The sequence below is a fragment of the Mirounga leonina genome, unplaced genomic scaffold, assembly GCF_011800145.1.
Source record: "Mirounga leonina isolate KUSES-001 unplaced genomic scaffold, KU_Mleo_1.0 Mir_173, whole genome shotgun sequence".
Classification (NCBI taxonomy): domain Eukaryota; kingdom Metazoa; phylum Chordata; class Mammalia; order Carnivora; family Phocidae; genus Mirounga; species Mirounga leonina.
In genome coordinates this window covers 27,557,396-27,584,365 of record NW_023270447.1, presented here as the reverse complement: position 1 = coordinate 27,584,365, position 26,970 = coordinate 27,557,396, and the positions used below count along the sequence as shown (strand labels likewise).

General features: G+C 37.0%; 1 non-coding gene across 1 annotated transcript; it reads right to left on the bottom strand.

Moving 5' to 3' along the window:
- Positions 1-11,053: 11,053 nt before the first annotated feature.
- On the bottom strand, positions 11,054-11,203 carry LOC118020514. The gene has a single exon (XR_004681935.1). It is a non-coding gene; the product is annotated as a U12 minor spliceosomal RNA (small nuclear RNA).
- Between the last annotated feature and the right edge of the window lie 15,767 nt (positions 11,204-26,970).

Below are 26,970 nucleotides of genomic sequence, written 5' to 3'. Positions count from 1 at the left end.
AAATGTATAAATAAGTGCATGATGTGAGTGAAAAATAATAATAAGTAAAATTAAGAATTTGTGAAAATACTTCTCCCTTGGTTGTTGATCAAGTTTTGCAGCCATATCTATATTTTCTGAAGACCTTAGATTAAATGAACTATGGGTTTGACAACAACTGCAGTCTCTAATATATAACATTTTGTTTATTTTATGGAAGAAATACAAGATTATAATACATATTTTGGAATACAAAGAAAAACACAATATACTTTCGAAAACAGAAAGTAAATCATTTTTAATTCCTTCTCTTAAGGTTAACCACTGCCAATATTTTGGTGGCTGTCCTAAGATGACTAGTGTAAATATATATTTTGGAATAAATGTAAACACACACACATGCACACGCAAGCACACTTCCGTTAACATTTACCAATTTCCCTCAGAGGTGACTTGGAAGAAAAGAAAACTTATGGTCGAGATCACATATTGATGAAAAAAAAGGTGATAAGTGAAATATACATTCTAAAATAAACAACGTTATTTTCAGAAGCATTTTGAAGAAGAGTGTATCTCTAAAATCAAAAGGTGATAATCAAAATAATATTCAATCAAAATAATATTTTTTCTTACAAAATTTTTGACACACATAGTATGCATCCAGTGAACTAAAATTCAGTGTTTTATATGTCTTATCAGCAATGATTTTTTACATAAGATTTTAAAAGGTATGCTTTGTATTGATAATTATCATTTCATCTAATTAAAATGTTATGATTAATATATGTGTGTGTGTATCTTCTTGTTAAGTATTTCTTTCAGTCACTGACATAAGGCTAAGTGAAGAATGACATAATATTCATAACAGCAAACATTATATGTAGAGTTTAATATATGCCAACCACTTTTCTATGTGCTTTCTTATTTATCAACTAACGTGAGTCTCACAACACCTCAACGAGCTGAAACTTACTATTATTACCACTTTTCCAATGAGGAGCAATGAGTCATGGAGATGGTGTCTCACCCTGGTTTACCTTCGGTCACACAGAAGGGAAGCAACACTGTGTTTCACACCCTGGCTATTGGGCTTTGCACTTTGTGCCCTTACCAGCTGCACTCTGATGCTTCATGCAGTCTCATCCCATTGATTTCTGTTTTTTACATGAATAGGTATTTTTTGAATTATACTGGATAAACACATATGTTGCAAATAATCACCATTACTCTTAACTTAAAAAAATCTAGATGTTTAGCCTAAATGTTCTCTGTGAACTTTTCTTCAGGGAACTTACATTACCAGTTGCTTTTTACAATTATTCAACAAATTACATTTCTAATTCTTTCCTAAAAATCCCAGAAACTTTTCCTAGATTTTAACACCTCTGGTATGGGCAGAAACCTACTATTATTACCACTTTTCCAAAGAGGGGTGAAAAAGTAGGTTATTTGTAATTCAGCTTTTCTAGTAGTAATTAACAAGTCACTACATTAGCTGATCTGGTCCTATTGTTTCTTAAGCGACTACTGTGTGCCTCACCCTATAGTTGATATTTAAATAAATGAAAGGCATGGTTCTTTCCCTGGAAGAATTTGCAGTGTATTTGAGATATAGTTTACCTTCACAAACAAAAACTGCCCATACCAGAATTTCCCAGCTTCCTTTCACCATGCGACACACAGAGACTTTCTCCAGGTCCCACACTGCAATTAACAAACATTGTGGGTGATAAACAACTCCTAGTTCACTCACTAACACATCCAAAAAAAAAAAAAAAAATTATTCACATGTTAGTGAAAGGGAGCATTGTCAGTCCAGAAATAAGTTTAAATCTCCGTAATACTTTTTATCTTCCTGAAATGTATCATTTTTAAGCTTTCTTAAGAAATTACTTGCAACTACTGACATCTTGTTTGAGAAGAATTTTTTTCCATCTCAGTATAGTCTTTGAAGGCTTGTATAGTCATGGAAGGCTTTATTGAGAAGATGGGCTTTGAAGAATGTATACCTTTGCTATTCAACTTCTAAATAACATTTTATGTTTAAGTTACTATGGTCTTATTTCAATAAATCATTCTTCTTGAATTCCATTGATTTCCTAAGTAACATTAAAGCAGCCTATATTCAATGTCACCAAGGGCAGCCCTTGAAGTGGTCAGATAGCTCTCTATTCAAAATTGTATGGTATTGTATGGTATTGGTGTTTTCCAGTTTCCTCATTATAGCCTAGAAATAACTTTCACTCTTCTAATAGGGCCACATATCTCACTGACCAATGTATTGGTCTTTATTTTTGCTACATGCAAATAGTCAAATGTACATCCCCTCCCTCCATTCCCTATATTTTATCCATCAACATCTCTAAAGATGCTCACTCTCTATTGGCAAGCAATTATTAACAACCACAAATCAATTTTAAGCTAGTTTTCACAAAGAAACACTCAATTTTTTTTTAAATTGTGTATATCCTAATTACTTTGATGTTAAATAGAACATTTATTTTTATTACAAACATTTGCAAATTATACATTTTTAGAAAAAAAAATCACCTTTTCTAATGAAAGAAAATATTTTGCTGTAATGTTTTGACTATTATAACAATTAGGAAGGCACATCTAAAGATTTTATATCTGTATCAAATTGTTTCTTATATATTTAGCAGTCTCTGGTTAAAGGTCAATCTAGAAAACCAATAGGATCAGGTCTACAGACTCTTCTTTCTGCAATAATTTAATATCTGTTTACCAATTTTTTATTACCAGTGACATCTTAGTATCCAGTGTTTTGTGTTAATGGAACATTTTCCAATTCTAGAATGTTCGGTGGATTTTTTGAAGGAATTAAAAGATTTAAAGAATACTATGCAAGCTAGCAATGATCATCACTCAGTACAGTCACCCCAGTCGCTGAACAGTACCTGGTGTTGTGTCGTCCGGGCTGATATGCCCCAGGTTGGACTTCAGCATTAGGTCCTTGTTTGAACTATTACTGACCTACCTGCTCTTTATGTCCTCGGGAAGCAATCAGAGTCTGATTTTGATTTCCTATCGGGGCCCAGTGTCATATAAACCTCTTATCTCTTTACCATTTTAAGCAATGGTCAATTTTGACAACACATTCATTAAATATTATGGCCTTTGAACTGGGGATAACCTAAAGAATATACTCCTTCCTTAAACAAAATTTTATGGACAGTTTAAGTTCACTCTCTAAGCATAACCAAAAGTCTAAATGCCTTTTGGATGTCCCTCATAGTTCTATTTTTTGATGTCCTAATTAACTTTTGTTTTTAAACAGTTACAGTGTTTCAGTGTTAAAATGCATAGACCAGGTGACAGACTATTTCATGGCTTATACTTCCATAAATCTGTAAACTTGTGATAAAAAAATCTGGATTCTCATTTACTAGAAAATAAGACTTTGATCTTGGTGCTATGTTGGGCAGGCCTCCAGTCTTCATTTTTATGTAGGCCTCTATAAATGATTTGAGGATAATAAAACACAGTTTCAAATTTTCATGAAAGTCATAGGAAAGCAACAAGAACAACAAGTGTCTATAATTCCTAATCATTCTCCTTATATGATTATATCCAAAATCAATATTGTCTTTTATTATTAATGTAGAATACATATTTTTAGAATAATAAAAGAGTAGTTTTATTCCTCAATAGTTCCAGTCTCTGACTTCATGTTTTTATTGGCAATAGGCAACATAATAATAGTTCCAAGTATTTTGGGGGTAATTAGAAAGTATACCACAATTTTAAGCTAATGTTTTTTTAATTCATCTCAATAAATAAGTGTCCCCCATATACAATCTAGGTGTAATACATTACATGGAATAAAATGTCAAATAAAAATAATCTCACTTCCTTAGGACCTAGCAATATTCTAGGTAGTAGAGCAAGGTTAGAATGCATGCTGTATTTATAGCTACATTTCACATACTTGATTTAAAATTACACTTATTGTACATCAATCATGATTATGTGAAGGTGATACCAATTATGATTGTATTGATAATGATTTATGAAAATACAATCTTTCATGATTGCATAAAGATAATATTTATTTATTTTTAAACATTTTATTTGTTTATTTTGATGCAGAGAGAGAGAGACAGCAAGAGAGGGAACGCAAGCAGGGGGAGTGGGAGAGGGAGAAGCAGGTTTCCCGCTGAGCAGGGAGCCCGAGTGGGGCTCAATTCCAGGACCTGGGACCATGACCTGAGCCGAAAGCAGCTGCTTAATGACTGAGCCACCCAGACGCCCCATAAAGATAATATTTAATCTTCCCAAGCAGGGATGGCTTCGAAGAGTAGTGTCATTTGAGGCGGACATGGAGAAAGGATTTCAAATATAGAGAAAGCAGCAAAAACCAAAGAAGTGGGAAAGTCCATGGCATCTTATAAAATAAGTGATTCAGTTTGATTAGAGATGATGGTACACACAGCAGAACAATGAGGAAAAAAAGAGACTTCAATGTTACATTAAAGAAATATTGTTCCCACTCTTAATCCCCAACTTGGAAACAAACAAACAAACAAAAATCACATTTAATTCCATAGACAATGAAAATCTAATTCGGTTTGAAAAAGAGCATGTTGGAGTTAGAGCTGTGGTTAGAGACAAAAGTAGCCCAATAATAATAAATATGCTTTTGTAGAGTAGGAGGTACTGGATTTGGATCCAGAAGAGAAATAATGAGAGCTTGAACTAACCTTCTGTCAGAAGGTTTGGAAAGAAAGGGATGAGGTGTTGTTTTTGTTTGTTGTTGTTTTTATTTGTTTGCTTTTTAATAGAAGAGGTAGAATCTAAAGATAAGTACCTAAATTGTGTGAGGCAATAGCAAATGAAGATTTAAAGATAACCCGAGGCACTAATGTGGGTAACAGAGAATTCTGCTACTCTTACAGAACTGAGGAAATCAGGAGCAGGAACAAGTTGTGGGAAGATGAGCAGAGCTGATTTTAAGGGTTGACAAGGTGTCCATGTGGTGTTGCAGAGGAAACTTCTGGAAATGGAGAGCTCAAGCTCTGGAGAAAGATGTCGGCAAACAGATTCAGGAATCATCTCAACAGTGGTCCAGTTCAGTCTATACCGAACTACTTAATGCCAGCCCCATATTCAGTACTCCATAAAACTTCCTCTGTCAAGGGGCGCCTGGGTGGCTCAGTCGTTAACATCTGCCTTCGGCTCAGGTCATGATCCCAGGGTCCTGGGATCGAGTCCCGCATCGGGCTCCCTGCTCGGCGGGAAGCCTGCTTCTCCCTCTCCCCGTCCCCCTGCTTGTGTTCCCTCTCTCGCTGTGTCTCTCTCTGTCAAATAAATAAATCTTTAAAAAAAAAAAAAAACAAAACAACTTCCTTTGTCAATACATTTATTATAGAGCTGCCCACACATTTTCTTATTAGGATTTTAACTCGATTTAAACCAGACATTATATAATGTCTCTTATTTCAGTGACTATTGTAGGGTCCTTTTCTGTGACCTTAAAAAAGAGAAAATATACTCCTTTCTCAAGTCACTTGAAGCTTCAGGGATTATATGATTCTTAGGAACACACTCTGGACTCATTCTACTCTTTCTAAACTGATAATGTGTGTGCAGTGATCTCCACCTCACCTACCACATAATTGTGCATTCTTATTAAATGAGACAAGATTAAAGCACTATTCAGTATAAGAGGTGATTATGATGTTCTCTCTCTACCTTTATCTTCATTCACATGTGAAAAATTCATCCAACTGGCTGGCGGGGACATTATATTCCAGCTGCCTGGCCTCAAATGGGCTATGCTTAGGGTTTGCTAGGTTTGGACATAGCTTTCAAGCGTAGGTGTGAGCGAGGTGTGACACTGATGTGCTTGTGAGCATGGGCTATAAAACTTTGGGCAAGGTCACACTCACGATGTGCCTCAGTTTACTCCTCGATAAAGCTGAGATGGTGACAAAACCTCTTCGTTGTGTTGTTGTGACTACTAAGTGCTTAGAAATATCAGCTATAAACTATTATTGTAATGGGTTCACATTCTCAGTCCCAAAGATGTATTTACAAAAATGTAATATTTATTTCCTTAAAAAATTAAAATTAATATAGTTCTGTAGCCTTGATTCCAGCTATTGGCAAATTTCTTAGCACTTCAAAGTGATAGTCACTCCAGTTTTAAAATGACTTCAGTTCAGGATTTGGACCCAGTTAAGGTTTTTACACCTGGTCCCTTTGCGTTTTCTCATCTCTGGTCCTTACTTATGGTCCAGGCATCAGGTCAGAGTTGTTTGGTCCCCACGCCCACACACCCTCCCGCACCCTGGCTGCTCTCTGCTCCTGTACGACACGTTAATCCTGGTTCTCCTTGTGCACTGGCACCCACTGCTGACATCCATGACCTCTGTGGCCTCTGGTCAAGTTCAGACAGTTCGTGTATCTTCATTGTACTCACTTCTATTAACAGGTTAAATTTTGCTACAGTAACAACAACAACAAAAAGCCCAAATCACAATGACTTCTGACAACAAAGATTTACTTCTTGCCGGGGCTGCATATTCACTGAAGGTCAGTAGCAGTATCATCCAAAGTCCCAGTCTTTATTCCAGGAAAGTCTGGAATATAAGTCTGGACGAGCGAGCGGCTCCTATCAAAGACTTGGCCAGTCTCAGAGTAGAAGGAAAAGAGAGACCCTAGAACCAAATAGTAAGTAGATCATAAAGTTCCTGTTAGAAAGTGCTTAAATCACTTCCACTTTCATCTCATTGACAAGAAGGAGTCCTGTGGCCAAGTCTGATTTTAACGATGTGGGGAAATATAATACTCTACCAGGGAGAAGTAAGTTTTTAAAATAATATAATCTACCCCAGCACACAGTCTTCTTTGGGTCCCCCGATCACTTTCTGAATACCATATCTGTTTCAGGCAGCCACATGCATTTTTCACATGTGGCCAAGGTGAGCAGGACACAGAGGCTGCCCTCATTTACATCTGCCCGGACACACTGGAGTGCAGAGTCCCAGACGTGCAGGGGGATACACAGCCACCTGGTGTCAGACCTCCAAATGCGTTCAACGTTCAGTGTCTAATACGGTCCTAAACAGAAAATAAACAGAGTGGACACTCTAATAGTCCTCCTCCTAACATTTGCAGGGCCCAAAGCAAGAATACAAATGGAGGTTCATATATTACATGTTTAAATATTTTCATGTCATGACAAGCTATGAACCTGCTACATAGGATACACTCTAACTTTCCACATAAATCCTAATTAAGATTGAGAAGGCTAGATCCTCATCAGAATATCAAAGAACAAAGAGAATCTGTGCAATCCCAGATGCCAGGCCCACACTGATGGACATTTTCTTTTCAACCTTCTGCTTTGGGCACATCCAAAGGGCCTTGTGCCCTTACATTAGCACATTCCAGGCAGCCTTTCCATGTTTGATCCATATCCCCACGTTGAGGGGTGCATTCACCAGCAACGGCTTGGTCTGCTTTCAGGAAGGCAGATTTGGGAAAAGACCCACGTAGGCCTGGGGAACAATCTCAGTGATATTTGTACTGGAAATTCAGATGCTCTGGAACCTCTAGAACTTTCTAGAAGGGGGTATGTGGGCTATGGATGGACACATAGCTTTGGGCTCTAAGACCACTCACCTATGGGGTGGGGGTACCCAGATGAAGACCAAAATGGGGCCCTCTAACCACATGACATAAGATAGAGGGACCCTCACCTATGGTTGAAGTCAAAGTAAACTTTAGAGCTTTAGGGCACATAGTCATACCTTACACAAATTACATTCACATATTTGTGTATGTCAGTAATAGAACCTAGTCATACCAATTTTCTAAAAGATCATCTTTTGAGGTTATGTGTTTTTCTCACTTCTATCTAGCTTCAGGCACTGATTGCAGTATGATCACCCTCACCTAATATCTGAGCCAAACTGACCCAGTCAGGGAGCATTTTCAGCAACCCTGTTATTTTACAAAGTATCTATTCCTTTTGGGAGAGAATTCCCTGAAAGTTTCTTATAAGTAATTGTTTCCTTTAACACTTTTAAAAAGACAGCGTTATTTACAAAAGTGTGTACTCTTTTAAAACTCTGTAACTACTGTGTAAAGTAATATCTATTTGTCTTTGCAAATAACAAAACACAAATTCTGACTTTTGTCTCAGAATATGCTACCAATTCATCAGCAAAATAAATTGTCTGTGTCAGTGTGATGGATCACTAGAGACTCATCTGCCTTCCTTGGCATGATCCCTGCTTTGTGAGAAGGAGATACCTTTTGTACACAGCTAACCAAGATTCAAGAGCTGTGCCTACGGCCAAGGCAAAGAGCTTTTACTCTGGGTGAAATTAAATGAGACTCCAACTGTGGCCTCACTGTACCCAAACGTCAAGTTCTCTGCTCCCAATCCTATTACCATATACCATTTGCTTAAATGAATAAGTGGCATTTCTGGCTAGGCTGGTAAGTCTCCCTTAAAAAAATGCAGAGTGGAAATGCTTTACAAATGTGAGTTGTGACGTTTGAATTAGAATTCTGCTTGGTATAAGAATTTTTTTTTTTTTTTCAGCTTGTCACTCACTGCAAAGGCAGTTTAAAAAAAAACCCTGCCAATTTGTTTTATCTTATATGTATTTAATTTTTTGATTCTTAAACAGGGAAAACATGAAACAGGAAATCTCACATGTAACCATGCTGAAACAAGAAAGACAATTACTTTTCCCTAATGAAATGTTCTATTTCCTTGGTTTGCTGTTTCATTAATTTCCCAACTTCATTTTATGCTGATCTAGATTTTAGTAGTTTTCCCTGAACACAACTTGAGCAAAAGATGTTTGGATTAATTCAAAAAATTATTGTGTATCTATGGTGTGAGAGGCCCTTGCTTATGAGCTGGGTAATGGTAAAAGGCAATCTGGTTTTCTACTGTCACAGGACTTTCATTTTAGACCTGGGGTGGACAGATTAAAACAGGCAAAACAATAAATAAATAAGAATTAAACATAATGATAGTTATGATCAAGAAAATAAAAAGATATATGTAGCAGAGAATGACTCGGGGGCACATAACCTGCAGAGAGTTATCTCTGAAGAGATAAGATTTGAGCTGAGAAATTACTGACAAAAAAGATGAAGCAGTAAGTGTGAATATTTGGAGGGACACTCAGCTACCAGAGTGAACATCAAGGACAACAGCCCAAGAAAGGGACCAGTTGAGTGTGTTCCAGGATTGGAAAGGAAGTCATTGTAATGGGAGCATAATGAACAAAGAAAGGAGTAATAAGAAATGAGGGAGGACTAATATCTGAGGGTGAAATTAATCACCACATTCTAAAGTATTATAAGGTAAGTTCCATTGTGTTTTTAGTAGGAAGTCACTGGAGGATTTTCAGCTGAGAAGTAATATGATACAATGTATACTTTTAAGAGATTACTTTGGTTGCTGAGTGTAGAATGTATTTGGGGCCAGGGTGATATAATAGTTGAGAGTGAAAGCAGGGAATCATTTAGGACAGTACTATACCTTGTAGCCTGCATCCCCTTCTAGATCCCTTCAGTCTGCATTAAAAAAAAAAAAAAAAAAAAGGCGTCATCCAAGCTCTATGTTCACTCACTTTTCTTCTTGGCCTTTGATCTGGGTTCATAATTCGAGGCCCCCTTACTTCTTGGTCTCTTCCTCCCTTTACCTAAGCTATGTTATGAAGTCACTTTTGTTTACTACAAACATTCAGAGTTCCTCCCCTAATTTTCTGTGCAGTGGAATGGACAGAATTCTCTTCCCAGGAAAGCCACCATAGCACGTGGCAACTGTACTCAGAGTTGCCACCTTGATGTCCACATGATGAGAGTATTGAACAAAGCAGCCCACTATCACCCAGAAGTTGCTAAATATTCATAAGCTTATCTGTGATCCAGGAGTCTTAGATAATAAGGAGATATATTTTATTTTTGTCTCTTTCTAGCTTAGCCATCATAAATTCTTAAACTGTAATTGATGAAAAAATCAACTTCATGAATACGGAAATTCATTCAAGTTATGAAAAAGCAAAAAAGCCAATTTTTTTTTCTGATTCCCGTCCACCCCAAGTTATTGGTTGCTGGCAGCTGAGTAACATTAAGAGGATTAGAAACATGCATGGCCTTTTGTTTAGTTTTCTGTCCTTATCATATATGTCAGGCTAATTTCTGGAACATCAACTTTGTTGTCAGTTATTAATCTTTTGAGGTGGAAGACTTAATGGTTTAGGTTCAGTCAATAATTTCTCTGGTCTTAAAATGTTCTCTAAATGCAGTGGCTCATATGTGTTCCCAATTTCATTTCTGGCCAGATGTTTTAGTCTCCCACTTTGGTCGAGCCATGATGGGAACCAACTCTACAGAACTATTTATGAAGAAAAGTCTCTGGACTTAAGAACAGAGAGAATTACTTCCCATTGCTGGGAGGTGTTGGGTGATTTTCATAATTCCATTTTTCCAAAAGCTTATCATTGTGATTTCTGTGCTTTCAAGGGATGGGTGTTCACAACAGAAATGATACTGTGGTGGTTTGGACTGAAAGTGCTATAAATAGAAAGAATATCGCCATGTTTTCTAACAGATGCTCTCTCTGGCTCAGAGCTGGAGTCTATCAAATTATTGAAAGGAGCATTTGTAACATCATGTCTTGGGGAAGAATAGAAAAAAAATGAAAAGAAAAGGAAAGAAAACCCTCAGGCCATCATTCTGAAATACTTTGTGTATTTAGAATTAAATACTACACTTGAGTGGGCTAATGCCAATAATGGTAAAATTTGCAAGATATGTGGAGATTCGCTTGAGCCACTGCCATATTAGCCTTCTTCCTTTCTTGAGACAGTTACCTCATTCTTGTGATTGAGTCCAGATAACCAAATATTCACTTTGTCTTCTCTGGGAGGTAATATGTTTGTTTTAATTTTAGCTACAGGCAATTCAGTACATGCTGGCTACGTAACAGATGTAAACTTCGCATGTTTTTTGTTTGTTTGTTTCCTTCTCAACCTCTTTTATTACCTTCATACCAGTCTACTCTTTCAGTTTTAAAAGGGGATGGACAGACCACCACTCCGAGGCATCCCACAAAGTAGGCAGGTCGCCAGAGGGGCAACCTTTGCCCACTCAAAAATTCATCTCACATTAGCAGTGAGGATTCGGGCATCACCCCACATCATTATTTTCTTTACTCATAAGTTTTAGGCATTAAACTTTGCATGTTTAATACTCAGCAGCCCACATCATTTTGTTCATAATTGTTTCTTGACTAAATCTTAGTTCCTGAAAAACCTGTGGCTTCTATGGCTGAAGGTATAGAATTTAATGCAAATACTGTCATGGGGGTAATTGTCTATTCTATTATGTATTGATGAAATAGTTCTCCATTTTCCAAACTGATTAATGCCGTGGAAAATCCTGGGTGCTGTCTGTGGACTTGGGATCAATTTGCTTCTATCGACCATTACTTCTACTTCAGTCTATGTCTTACTACAAATGACCTTTAAGAAAGAAAATCAGTGTCTTGCAATTTATCAAATGCAAGTTCTTTTAAAACAATGAGCCAGGATAGTTAAAATTGTGTTGTGTTAATAAGTGGCTCTAACATCTCAGTGTCTTGGGACAATAAAATCTTCTATCTTGCTCATGCTACATGACCATTGAAAGCAAGCAAGAGAGAACTTGCTCATTATACTCAATACGAATCTGGCTAAATGAGAAGCCACCTTTTCTGACATTGCCAGTGCCTGAGCCAAATTAAAAAAAAAACTGTGCAGGGAGCAATGAAGATGTTCTAGCCCAGGAATGAACTGATTGGTTAGAAATAGTTAAATGGTAGGGAGGGGGGATGGGAGTTGTGTGCTAAAGACAGTTAAGTACAATTCTACCTGTATCCTAAAGGAAGAGGAACCAGAAATATTTTGACAAAAATCTTAACAATTGTCATAGCACTCCATGATTGGCCTTCTGTAAGGCTTTTTGTAGACTGCTCCGTTGAGCTTCAAATACATGGTTTCTTCCTGGCAGCTTCACCTGAGGAATCAGTCCTTGAGGGAAGGTGAGAAGACAAATGGCTGCTGAGCCAAGAAAGGAGAGAGAAGAGCATGGCATTCACCTGTCTGCCTTGGATTCTGATTAGTTGGAAAATACAGGCTCATGTTGGTATTCATATCCTTCCTGATACTTGCAACCCCAATGAACTGACTTGCCCCAGCACACATCCTAATGCTGGTAGAGACAAAGCGTTTAGTATAACAATGTCTCTGAGACTTCCTGTGGGAAAACCAAGTTTATCTGCCACTTTCCTGGCATCTTTGGACTGCTGCTTCTCTGTGAAATATTTTCACACCAGAAAATTGAAAAAACAATTTAATAATCATTCATTTGGAAGGTGGACCAGATTGAAAAAAAATTTCTGAGCTGTGCCTTGGCTTTGGCTTGGCTTTCCAGGGAATTCCTTGGCCCACTCACAAGCATTCTGTTAGCTTCCTCAGATTTCCCCCCCAAAAAGTTAACCATAATCTCAACTTCACTGTCTATTAGACAGATATGTCTGCCTTCACCTGATAACATTGAATAGCTGTAGTTCAGACTCTCACCAAGGGTATAAGCTTGTGCTCATTGCTACTTAAAATTACCAAGAACTCAACCAAGTGTTCTCCTTTCTGACTTCCTTCTTTCCTTCCTTCCTTCCTTCCTTCCTTCCTTCCTTCCTTCCTTCCTTCCTTCCTTCCTTCCTTCCTTCCTTCCTTCATCTTTTTTTACCAGCTCTGTTGAGGTACAACTTACATATAATAAACTACACATATTTAGAATATACAGTTCGATGTGTTTTGACTTATATAAACACCAGTGAAACCATCAATATAATCACAGAATGAACATACCATACCCATCACTCCCAAAAGTTTTCTGGTGCCCCTTTTTTACCCCTCCTCTGGCTCTCCGCTTCTCCTATTTTCTGCTTTCTATCACTACAGATTAGTTTGCATTTTCTAGGACTTTATATAAAGATAATCATAGAGTATATACTCTTTCTTTTGTCTCACTTCTTTCACTCAGCATAATTATTTTGAGATTTATCCATGTCATCATGTGTATCAGTGATTGATTCTTTTTCTTCGTTGAGTAGTATTCCATTGCATGAATATATCACTTGTTGAACATATGAGTTGTTCCTAGTTTTTTAATATTACTAATAAATCTTCTATGGCTATTTGTGTACAATCTTTGTATGAACATATGCTTTCATTTCTCTTGGGCAAATATCCATGATTAGAATGATGGTATCATATGGAAGATATATAGTTAATTTTTTTAGGAAACTATCAAACTGTTTTCCAAAGTGGTTATAGTGTGTCATATTCTCAAAAGCACGGAAATGAGAGTTCCAGTTTCTATACTTTTTCACCCAACACTTGATATTGTCAGTCTTTCCCACACTTTAATACATGTTTTCTGATATTTCCATATGGTTTTGGCTTACATTTCCCTAATGACTAATGATGTTAAACATCTTTCCATATGCTTATTTGCCACACATACATCAATTTTGGTGAAATATCTGTCTAAATTCTTTGCCCATTTTTTATTTGAATTTTTTTGTTTTCTTATGATTGAGACTTCTTTCCTCCAAAATTGTTAGTTTTGAAATCATTACAAACTACAATTAAACAAGACTTTGAAAAAGTACACAAAGACGTCATAATCCTCAACCATTTGAGAGTAATTTGTCAACCTGATGCCCCATTGTCCCCTACTGCATCAATGTGTATTTCCTATGAGAGGAGATCATCCTATATAAACACAATACAACCATCATCAAATCTGGGAAATTAACATTATATATTATTACCACTTAATAAATTACCACTTAATCACCACTTAATTATATATTATTACCACTTATATTTTATTACCAGGCAAGTTTTGGCAATTTTTCCAAAAAATTGTTACTCCAATTTTTGCCAATTGTTCATAAAGCCTAAAAATCCATTTCAGAATCGCACATTGCATTGTATTTAACTGTCATGCTTTCCTAATTTCCTTCAGTCTGCAACATTTCTTCACTCTTTCTTATATTTTTAGGACTTTGACACTTTTAAAGATTACAGGTCAATTATTTTGTAGAATATCCTTTAATTTAGGTTTAAATTCTGATGATGTATCATTTTACAGGAACATCTGGAAGTGACAATGAATTCCTCTAATTGGATACTATTAGTTTCTTAAGACAACTTTATTGAGGTATAATTGAAAAGCAATAAACTGCTCCTGGTATACAATTTGAAATGATCTGACCTATGCATATAATGTTACTACAATCCAGATAATGAACACGTCAATAACTCTCCCAAAAGTATCCCAAAGACTTTGTTTATCTCTCCCTCCAGCCCTCCTCCCCCGTCCCCAGACAACTGATCTGCTTTCTGTCACTGTAGATTAGTTTATATTTTTTTTAGATTTTTATTTAAATTTTATTTAAATGTAATATTTTTTGTCTGGCTTCTTTCACTTGGCATAATTATTTTGAGATTCATCCATGTTGTCACATGTATCAATATTTATTCCTTATTTTTAAAGTATTCTATTGCATGGTATACCACAGTTGTTGGCACTTGTTGATGGACATTTGGGTTGTTTCCAGTTTTTGACTATTACAAATAAAGCTGCTATGAACATTCATGCACATGTCTTTGCGTGGACATATGCTTTTATTTCTCTTGGGAAAATACTTTGGCATGAAATAGCTGGATCATATGGTAGGTGTATGTTTAACTCCTTAAGAAATTGCCAAATATTTTTCCAAAGCGGTTATGCCTGTTTACATCCACCAGCATTTAATAAGAATTAATATTGTTTGTTCACTTCCTCGCCAGCACTTGATAAGGGCAGACTTTTTAATTTTAGCCATTCTAAAAGGTGTGTAGTGGTATCTCATTGTGGCTTCAGTTTGCATTTCCCTAAAGACTAATAATATTTGGGTTTTCTTTTTTTTCATGTCCTTTGTCATCCATATATCATGAGCTTTTAATGGGTCACTCAAAATATGCTTGTTAGCAAAATTTCAATGCTTATATTCATAAGAATATGTGGCTCTGTCATAATTCCTTATCTTTTTTGAAGGAGGGTGGGTCAAGACATCTGTATTTTCTGTTTCTAATCATCAATACTTGCCTGTGTATTGAAGAGTCGAACACCTGGTACACCCTTCTGTTTGATGCCTTCAAAAGCACAGTTATACAAACATAGAAAGACCTGGGGGGTTCCCCTCAAAGCATTTTTGTGGTTGTTACAGCTTTGTTCTGTTTGTTTGTTTGTTTACTTTGGTACAGAAGCTTACTGACTACAAGCAGACTATGGTTCTCAGACATTTAGAAGTAGTGACAAATTTTCTATGTTGGCTTTCTATCTGTTGGCTTTCTTTCTCAAATATCGGGGGGGTTGTTATTTAGTTAGAGATTTTTAATTTCTCAGAAGTACTGAATTTCATGCTAGGTGCAAAGACGTGATCCTTGGAATAAAATCTCTAATGAATGATTTCTGTACTTTTGGATATAAATAATAGGATCTTAAATACAAACAATCCCGTTTCTTATTCTCCTTTGCACATAGCTCAACCACAATCCCAATCATCCCTGGGAGGTCAGAGTCACGTGACTGAGTTCTAACCAGCTGAACAGGAATAGACATAACATGTGTCACTTCCAGATCTGGCTCAGTAAAACCCATCCCACATGATCCTCAACACTTTTTCACCTTCTCGTGACAAGTGTTGAAGATGATAGATCAACAAGATAGAACAACGCTGGGTATCAGAATCACCATGTGGAGAACCACACATGGACCATGAACATTAGTTTGGTAGATTATGTGAATAATTTCCATTGTTTTAAATCAATAAAACTTAGGAATTTGCCTGTGACAGTAACTAGCATTACTCTTACTAATAAAGAAATCATTAGGGTCTGAAGGCCATGCCAGTAATAAGGTTTCTACATTTTTCTACTGACAATTCTTCCTCCTTGCTCGGACTTCAGGCTTTCAGCCCTTGATGGAATACTGAAGCCCACTGGGACAACAGTGCTTGGAGTTTAATTGAAAGGCGTAACTACTGTGCAACAGTCCTTTTAATCAAGATGTTAAAAGGAAACTTTATTAAACTGTGATTGAATATATAAAATTAAGATGTAATGCATTTTAAATATATTAGCTCAAATTATAAAATATTAAATTAAGATTTAATATATTAAATTAAACACAGATTAAACTAGATTGAAAAAATACTTTTAAAAATTTCAAATACACCAGAGGAATTATTAACCATTTTATTTAAAAGAGAAAGTCTAGCAAGCACTAGAGCCATAAAAAGGGGACTCTTGAGGGGAACCTAGCCACATTGGGTATACAGCAGTTTCTCCACAAAATAAATGAGATTATCAAAAAGCTGAAGCAGAAATTTGGTTCTGGATTAAAGAGTGTGAGAATCAGAACAAAATGTAACAACATGCTGCATCCACCAGATCCCATGAGATCCCAGTGGCCGTGCCAACCCTGATGGTGAGCACACGGCTCATCTATTTAGAGCTGTTATCTTTTCCCACGCCCAACATAAAAGCTTCTTGAAATGATCTTGTTGTTTGTGCTTCTATGTTTTCATGAGACCGGCTGGCTTTTTATAGATACTGACCCTTGGGTCTAGCAGACTTTTCACAGGCAAAGAAAAATAGAAAGAGCAAAGTATCTTAAACTAAAAATGTGTCAACTGAAAAAAAGAAAGACAAGAAAAAGAAAAAAAGAAAAGAAAAGAAATAACCTGACTCCATTTTTCATGTTTAATCGCGAAAATAAATGAATGCAAACATACCTTTCTACTCAATAAGTGCCCGTACAAAACCCTTTAAATAAATGTTGCTTCTTTCCAATTTTTACAACTGTCTTATAAGAAAAGCATTATTTTTTCCAATTGTACATATGAGGAAATTACAAATAGGACAAATAAGACATTTTTTTGGGATGAAACAGCTAGAAATCAATGTAACCAGACTCAAGATTTTTTCTATTTTTCTCTAAATCCCATGTTCTGGATTTATGGCTAGAGGATAGCCATAAAGGAAGTCAGGCAGTTTCCCAGATGACAGGTCACTATGCTTAATCACAAGGAATTGAAGTACAGATGATAATAATAATAAATAATAATTATAGCAGTTACCATTTATTAGGCAGTTAATGATGTGAGATACAATGATAAATACATTGCTTTTAATGACTCGTTTGATCATCTGAACAACTTGTGAAATAAGCACTATCAATACCTCCATTTTAGAGATAAGAAGCCTGAGATTTAGAACTTAAGAAATAGGCCCAAAGCCACAAGGTTTTTTTTGTTTTTTTTCCCCAAAGATTTGTTTATTTATTAGAGAGAGAGAGAGAGAGTAGGAGGAGGGGCACAGGGAGAGAGAGAAAGAATCTCAGACTCAGCGCTGAGCCTAACGCCGGCTCAATCTCACCACCCTGAAATCATGACCTGAGCTGATATCAAGAGTCTGATGCTTAACCAACTGAGCCACCAGACATCCCTTGCCCTTTTAAGGCACAAAGCTGGGTTCAAACTCACAGTTGCCTCCTTCCTCCTCCTAGTCAAGCACTCTCCATGGATGCACATGGCATATTCGGATGGACTGAGATGAGAGGATGAGAGCTGTGGAGCTCCTTGGTTTCTACTCTAAATCAGCTCAGCTGACTCCTTCCTGAGCCTTAGAACCTATAAGTAAGACTAGGCTGATGTCCATATGGGATCATTGTCAGGCTGACATGAAATTCTTATTTTCATGTTGAAAAAAGCAATGGAAATACATCTGGGTGGTATGATAAGTGCCAGACAGGTGACTAAAGTCTATTTTCATTTAATATCTTCACTCACTTCATTTCATTCTTCCATCCACTGTAATCTGACTTCAGTCTTCCACTTCACCAAAGTTTATCAATGACAATTCGTCACTAAATCTCAACGGCCCTTTTGTAGACCTCTCTGCTTTTGGCTATTTTTAACACAGTCAACCACTTTCATCTTCTCAATATTCTTTCCTGAATATTCTTGACTTCTGAAATATTATTTTTTTCTGGTTTTTCTCCTATCTCTCTGATTGTTCTATTTAGCACCTTTCATCCTTTTCATTTCTCTCTCAACCTAGTCACTTGATTTCAATACTTCTGCATTTCATTGTATCCCTGAGCGATTCCCTCTCTTATCACTGGCACCACCTGTAGTCATGACAGCACTTTTCTTCTCTGGTGTGTCTTATTTCAGTCAAAGGTATAAACTTCTAGACACTCTTTTTTGGGTGATCTCTTCCATATTTATGTTTCCAAATCTATATCCAATTACTATCTCTATCCAGATCTCCAGAGCCAGGTTTCCAACTCCTTACATCTTAATATATCTGGATACCTATATCTAGACCTCAAACACAGTGTACTCCAAACTGATCTCATCCTAGTTAAGCAATGGATAAAAATATGCCCCCTGGAGCCCAGTTCTTTCACTTACTAGCTGTAAACTTGGGCAAGTTATTTAATGTCTCTGTAGGTCATATCCTTATTCTGTAAAGTAGGGATGATTATAGTACCTTCCCCATACTGTGATATGATTAGTCCTAGTCTGGCCAGGTCTTTTTGTTTGTTTGTTTGTTTAGTTTCTCTGAATCTACTAATGCCCACTCATATCCAGTGTTAGCTGCCTCTGAATGTTCACTGATCTGGATCAGAGTTGACATGCCCATAGCTAAAATTTCATCACATCTATCTTGTATCAACCTTATCAACCATCATCTGTACCTAAAGAAGATGAATCAATCCAATTTCTCTGGCTCCAGTTAGTGCTTTTCCTAATTTGTTACTCAAGATACCCATACAATGTTAAGACTTAATGAAGTTCATTTTTTTGGTGCACATGAAGCAAAATGTCCACTGTAGCTGCCTGTTACCTGAGAATGACATCACTTTGTGCTTTAATGGACCTCTGAAGAATATAGCATCTAGATGCTAAAAAAAAAAAAAAAAATTTTCCCTATTTTCCTGAAGAAGATCAGGTTCAAACAAGTTCAGAGCTGAGTGCTAAACACACACATCCACATGTGCACACACACACACGCATGCACGCACACACTTTCCTCTTCTCAGGGTGAGTCAATGAGTCATTGAGTTTATGCTACTTTCTGTAAAGAACTAGCAAACTTGCCACCCACCTAAATGTGTAATTTAATCATTTTAAGCTTGATAAAATGAGTCTGAATGTCTAGTGATCATTCACTGTGCTTATCATACTTCCTATTCATTTGATACTTTTCTGATTGAATTTCAAAATCCCTTCTAATAATTCCACCTTAATAGTGTCTTTCCTGATATACTTAGGAAGAATTATAGCACTTCTAAATAATAATAATAATAAAAATAATATATTTAATAGTAATATAATGTCCTGCGTGCCTAGTATGAATCAAACCCTTACAACAAGCTAATTAGGTAGTATCTGTTTTAACATTGACGAAACAGACATTCAGTGAGACTGAGTGACTTGTGCAAGGCTCATAGTTAATATGCACAGAACCAACATTTTCTCAGTCTTTCTCCCATTAGCTCACATGTCCCCTCCCACCACCATACGTCACAGATGATCTAATGAGTATTTCTGTCCTTGTCCATCTTACCTAATATTATGTAACCTCAAGAACAAGCCTCATTTTATTTCTATTTTTCCAATACAGTATCTATTACATAAAAAGAGTTTAAAAATATTTGTTGAATGAATTAGTTAACCAAATAGTAACCAGATTTCACGTTTGTACTAAACATATATTGACACCAAAGAGTTAATCACATGGAAATAGAAAGAAAATGGAAGACATGGTCTCAATTTCAGGTAGCTTACAATCTTCTAATTTAGAAGCAACGTGGAATAGTGTATAGACACAAGAACAGGCTTTAGTACATTCAAATTTGTAATTTTGACTTTGCTAATACCTGGATTGGGAAAGTCATATAATTTCTCTGTTGCATGACTTCACAGCTTCTCAAAAGCCGAAAGGTTACTTTATGTAATCAAAAAGTGAACTTTCCATGATAACAATCTGTCACTACTCTCTCAGAAAGTCAATCTTTGATAGCACTACACAGTTCATATGTGTAAATCACTGGTCTTTAGGAAAAAAATGCTTTAAAGGATTTGAATATTACAACAGATTCCCCTTCAGAAAGTACAGGTTTATGAATCTGTTAAAAATATTTTCAAGTTTTTATTTAAGTTCCAGTTAGTTAACATACAGTTTAACTTTAGTTTCAGGTGTAGAATTTAGTGATTCATGGCTGACATACAACCGCCAGTGCTCATAAATTTCTGAATGGGTATGAATAGCAGAAGAGTTGATCTAAGCATTTTACTTGTGTTATTTTATTTCATCTAGAACCCAGGGCATCAATTTAGCATTATCCTTGTTTTTGACACTTTCTGTGTGAAAATATCCAGGTCTGGTCACACCAATAGCATTTTCTTAATTTTGCCAAGAAACAATGAGAGAGGGGTGCCTGGGTGGCTCAGTCGGTTAAGCGGCTGCCTTCGGCTCAGGTCATGATCCCAGGGTCCTGGGATCGAGCCCCACATCGGGATCCTTGCTCAGCGGGAAGCCTGCTTCTCCCTCTCCCACTCCCCCTGCTGTGTTCCCTCTCTCACTGTCTCTCTCTGTCAAATAAATAAAATCTTTAAAAAAAAAAAAAAGAAACAATGAGAGGAAAATAAATTATTAGATTCCCTTACTTTCTATTTCTGTCACTAATTTTTTTATGTCTAAGTCATCCAAAATGGAATCAAATAACTAGTCCTCTAGCCACAAAATCAAAATGAAATATTATTGATTTTGTAAATTATTTTGAAATCTACTCCAACAATATTATTTTCATTTTAATGTATATTTGCAAACTAAAACATATTGAGAATAATAATATTTCCCTTGAGGATCCCTCTGCATCTACTTTTCATAATTATTTTCTTATATATAACTCTAGAGGCCATCCTGCTTATAAGGATTATAATTATGAGCAATTGCTTATAAATATTACATTTTATTTTTTATATATTTATTTTTATTTATTTTTTAAGATTTTATTTATTTATTTGACAGAGAGAGAGATAGCAAGAGCAGGAACACAAGCGGGGGAGTGGGAGAGAGAGAAGCAGTCTTCCCGCCAAGCAGGGAGCCTGATGCGGGACTCGATCCCAGGACCCTGGGATCATGACCTGAGCCGAAGGCAGACATTTAATGACTGAGCCACCCAAGCACCCTAAAAATTATATTTTAAAGACCTAAGCCATCCCTATCTTATGCCATGTAACATGCATGTATTTGTGTATTAATATTACAATTCACTAGTCACTCACTTAACTATAATAGTTTTGTTTAAAACAGCATAAAATCATATATCCCTAAGTTAAGCCCAGAGTTCTATATCTCAGTGTACAATTTATATAGTAGAAATCCAATTTTTTACTTGATTTTAATAGGAGAGCTAGTTTTATGGTTGACAGGAGAGCATTTGCTCAACAACAAAACTTGCTTCCATTTCATTTTAGAAGATCTGCTCTAGTTTAAACACTGTGTATGTATTTTGGCTGAATAAAAGGTGGTCACAAATACATGACTTCACATAATAAGAGTCCTTGCCAAAGTGGGCTGTCTGAGCTCAGGCCACTGTATCAGATAGTGTCGATATCATTAAAACATTTCCTTTGCGTTACATTCAGATGAAAATCATTCTACCATCTGAATATAAGAACTGTAGTCTTGAGGGTAAGTCCAGAGAATTTTCAGGAAGAGAGCCTTCTGAAATTCTAGTTTGGCTCAGAAGGTAACTGAGGCTACCTGTAATGAGTAGACCAAACAGTGAGTTAGGGATTCAAAAATCAGACATCAATGGTCTCAAAAAGTGATGTTGACCAAGAAATCCCCACGGATAGGCTGGCATCACTAGATGTTCAATAAACGTTTGTTGAATAAAGAGGCAAATAAATACTCAGGGTCAGAGCCAGTAATGTTTGACTTTTAAAGGGTATTTGTCCCTGCTCTCTTTTTATTCTGTCACTTTTGGAACAACCCAGTATGCAGAGTTGGGACGGTGTAGCAAGGAGCGGGGAGACCATAGGCTCGCAAAGCTCCTGATCATGCAAATCTTCTGACCATAAAAATTACCAGAGATTTTTATGTGCACCTTCAGTATATAACACCGATTTTTTTTTTTTTTTTTGGAAAAAAGCAAAAGAAAGTTGTTGAAAAATCCTCATTTGAATTCTGTGCTACAAAAAAAGAAAATGATTGTTGAAGTCTGATGTAGAGGATTGTAGGACAAACATTGCCAACTGTTATTTTGCCCCTGGGAAGTTTGATATTTATCATTGAGACCAGGAAAAAAAAAAAAAGAAGAAAAAGAAAAAGGAAAAGGAAAAAAGGTAGAGACATCTTATATAACTTTGAACAACCAGCTTAAAAGCAGCCAGAGACAGAATTAAAATGAATAATAATGGCATCTTTAAAAACAACAGGAATTTTCTCACTCTGGTGAATTTGGTGTGGAGTCGAATGATGAAAAAGACAATAGCTTAGAAAGTGAGTTTGAAGGAAGGCAAAAATAGAAAGAATGGGAAATCTTTGTTAGCATATAAATTTGGTGCACCAACTTTATGCAAATATGAAAAAAAGGTACTGCCAGTTGAGTCTTCTTTTTTAAGTTCAAAACTTCACACTTACTACAGAATGAAAAAAGTATTTTGATTATCTAAGCTGAAAAACAAAGTCACATAAAAACAGTTCTCAAACACTGGGAAATAACATTATGCAAGAGTTGGAAACACGACATCAAAGAGAGGAATGTATCTGTAACTGGAGGGGGAATGGAGGTGAGAAAATAATGAATCAAATTGGCATCTATCCAGAACACTGAGGCTAGAACAGGAGCCACGTGGAGCTTAGCACGTTTGGAGAAAATATACACAAGCCTTTGTGTGGGATCGTGGAGTCACACGCACGTGAGCAAGGGCTTCTGGAAGGCCAACACGCTGTGCAATCCCAACCAGGAAGTAATTCTGCAGTTGACTGTATTTCGACTCCAGAAACAAAATGGTAGACTATTACAGTCCCAAACACTTTTCAGTAACTAAAAGAGAGTCATCCAACAGTGACTGCCACTCACAAAACAAAGTCACTCAATCTCTTTTGAGAGATCAGATTTCCTTACTGAACATCAAGAAAAGCCCAAACTGATTTCTCTTTGAACATCCAGGCACACCATATGAGGATTAAAAAAAAAAAAAAGAAGGATTAAAATAACATGTTCTCAAAAAAGTAGATTTTTTTCTATTCTGTATTATTAGATACTTCAGTAAAAGTGAGATATGTTATAAAGTAAGGCTTATATATATTTCAAAATGTCAACATGTTGAGCAATTTTATGAAGGCAAAAACTTTGTAATTCGTCTTCAGTTCACCAAAAGATGCTTTGATGTATGTGGTCCACTTTTTTTTTTTTTTTTTTTTTTTAGGTTTTATTCATTTTTGCACACGCTGCACAAGGGAGAGAGAGAGAGACAGGGAGAAAGGGAATGAGCGGGGAGAAATGGAGAAGCGGACTCCTTGCTGAGCAGGGAGCCTGATGCATGACTCAATCCAAGGACCCTAGGATCATGACTCAAGCAGAAGGCAGATGCTTAACCGACTGAGCCACCCAGGTGCCCCATATGTGGTCCACCTCTAACAGTCTCATTATAAAATCAAAATCTATTAAGTCTCTTTAGTATAAGATAGGAAAACAAGCTAGGGGCTCTAGGGTCAGGCACCCTGAGCTTGCATTCTAGCTTTGCCAATTTAACCACTTTGAGCTTCAGTTCCATCATCAAGAGTCTTGAGATAATAATATTTAGCCCCATAGGGTTATTTTGAGAATGAGCCAGCTTATGGTAGGTGCTACACTAATATTAATGCTGTGTGGTATACTCAATCAGCAAACTATTATGGGCTAGCTGCTAGGAATGAAAAATAAAATGCACAACTTCCTTGCCCTTGCGAAGCTCACTCTCTAGTGCAAAAACACACAGACTAGCAGCTACAACACAGTTTAATACATTCACTAACACAGCCCTCTACCTAATACTTAGGGAGACCTGGATTCTATAGGAAAAGAACATTCCAAAAACTTTGTGTCATCATAGAGGATTCCACTTTCCCAACTTTCTTGTCTAAAGCACTGCAGTGAGCAGAGTGGCAGTGAGACTATAAAGTCAAGTAAGCTAAAGCAAATCCCAGCTCCTTTGGAGGTATGAGGACATGGAAAATCTCCATTCCCAAGAAGCTGTGAGATCATGTCTGATTTAAGTCCCAATCCTAAACAAAGCGGGACTCATGCTGGGTTTCATGTGTAGAGTTTCATGTCCAATCCCTGTAACAAGGTGATAAGGCCTGTGTCACAGTTAGTCAGTAGCAGGTGATGCAATTAACAGGATTGCACTAACCTGGAGATGCGCCAAGCTGGCGAAAGAAGGATTAGAAAGTAAATGAAGTGAACAACCATGAACCAGCAAATAGGGCTTAATGGACAGTACAAGTCAGTGAGGCAAAAATGGGCCAATTTGCTCTCATTGATTTTCACTGCCCATTGAGCTGCATTCCTCTTTCGCTTTCTAATGCATTTATCTTGGCCTAGGCAAGTTCTCTGGCTGTCATCCCGAGGACAATTCCATTGACCACGACAACTCCATGAGCGGACTGAAGTACAATCTGACCTACAGAGCCCTCTCTCAGGCATCCTGATGGGATGTCTGACGGCTAGGAGAGTCGAAGAAAGAATTTCCAATAGGTCTTATACCCAGGAAGTCACTGAGGAGACATTTTATCAGAGGAATGGAAGGAAATACTGCAAAGCTCCTTTCAACTTGCGCCTTCCACCTTATTTTTAAATAATGCATCAAAGTAAATGAAAACACTCCACCCTGCCATTTTCCACTAGTTTTAAATCATCTCCAGTAGAAGTGCCAAATGACTTCTGCTATCCAGAATAAATAAACCTGATGACCATTTGTTGTTCACTAGCTATGATGAGAAGAAAGCCATGCAGCTATTTAAACCTTAAGAATAGGAAAATGGAGTCAGCTAGGGCTGACCAAACAGGTCAGGATACCAAGCAGTATTTCTACCCAGAATGAGCCCTTCCTTTCAGCCTCTTTCCTACTCTTTTCGCATCTCCTCTTGTCTCCTGGCCTCTTTGCCTCTTTCTATATACCTTTTCTTGTTTGGCTATCTCCCCTCTCTCTCCTTCCTACCTGTTGGATGCCTTCTTCTTTCTTAGTCTCCCTCGCCCAGAAAGTAAATGCACTGCCTCTTACATCAAAGCCAATCAGGAAAATTCACATTTGTCCACCGGATTATCCAATGACTTGTGTTCCAGATAATTGCTCCTTAGCCCTACATGTCTGCTTAATTTGAGAATGAAATGGCTTCTGATATTTTAAAATTCCATCAGTTGATTATGGGGGAAAAAAATCTTTATCCAGTTTCATGTGAAACTGAATATCTTGCCATGATCCTGAGCCAAGCTTCATATCTTTAAAAGGAACTCAGACTTGACAGAAAATATTTATCTACCCATAAGAGAAAGATTTTATTGAGTTGGGAAGTAATAGACAATGTGCACAGAGAATTACATTTGCTATTTCCCACAGTATGAATCTCCCATGAAAGGGGCCACACTGGTACCTTCAGCAATTCAGAGCCCTTCATCACTACAGAGAGCAGAAGGAATGTACCTGGTCTGCAATGCTGCATGAGGAAGCCTCTGAGATTTCCCTGACTGGGCTGGAAGCGCAGACCCTACTTAGCTCAGGAGAGCTGATGAGATTCCAACCTGACAAGGAATGGCTGCAGGCCTGAAAAAGACTTTTTTTTTTTTTTTTCCTCAAGCTAATTAACAGGTATTTTCCACGAGTCCAGTAAAATAATAATTCATTTCTCTAGTTGCCATTGTCAACAATGCCTCATTCAATTATTTGGCACTGGGACACTCATACCAAGACAGGATCAGCAATAGCTGGGGAGTCTATTCACTTGGCCATGTATGTGATTCCCTTTTTTGTTCTGTTTTAAACCATTAATAAAAGAGAAAGAAAAGGAGAGGGGTAAGTCTCGGGTGTCACAGGTCATATTACTTTTGGTTATTAGTTCTCTCCTCGCCTAGGCTTTGCTTCCCAGTGGACCCTTTCCCCTTGCTTCCATCAGGTAGCTTGGCATTCCTCAGATGCACCCTGGGAATTACACAGCCAGGTGCTACACTACTTTCTTGGAGCTGCAGCTGCTCCTGCCGCCAGGAGAAGAGATACTGGGGGCATTTCAAAATCCAGAAAGTGTTTACTGCAGCTGCTAATCAGAAGAAGAAGAAAAAAAAAGTCTTCTTCTAAGTTATGCATTGTGTGACACGTGCATTTGATGTCTCTTCCTATGTTTCCAAAGCAGCATGTGCAACATATCACACTCAAACTGTCACCATCTGAAACAGAACAGCACACAGGCAAAATGTTCCAGCAAGTCTAATGCCTGCATGTGGCCCCCATGAAGCACCTGGAAATAACTAAGCTTCCAAACATAGGTTGACTTTGCTTGAACAGAATAGGAAGTTTCTGTGTTGAAACGAATTTAATTTTAGCTGGACTAATTTATCCTAATGTGGACCTTCTGAATATTTTATCCTTCCTATGGATTCCTCCTAATATTCTTGGAATTGACCTTCATTTCTTTGTTTCCTTCCTACCTCCTATCCATTCGATAAGATTTTCCTTTTCCTAAAATGCACATTTTTTTCCATATCGCTCCTCTACTTAAAAACCATCGATGGTTTCCCTGATGCCAAAAATAAAGCTCAAATGCCTTAGCTTGACATTTAAAG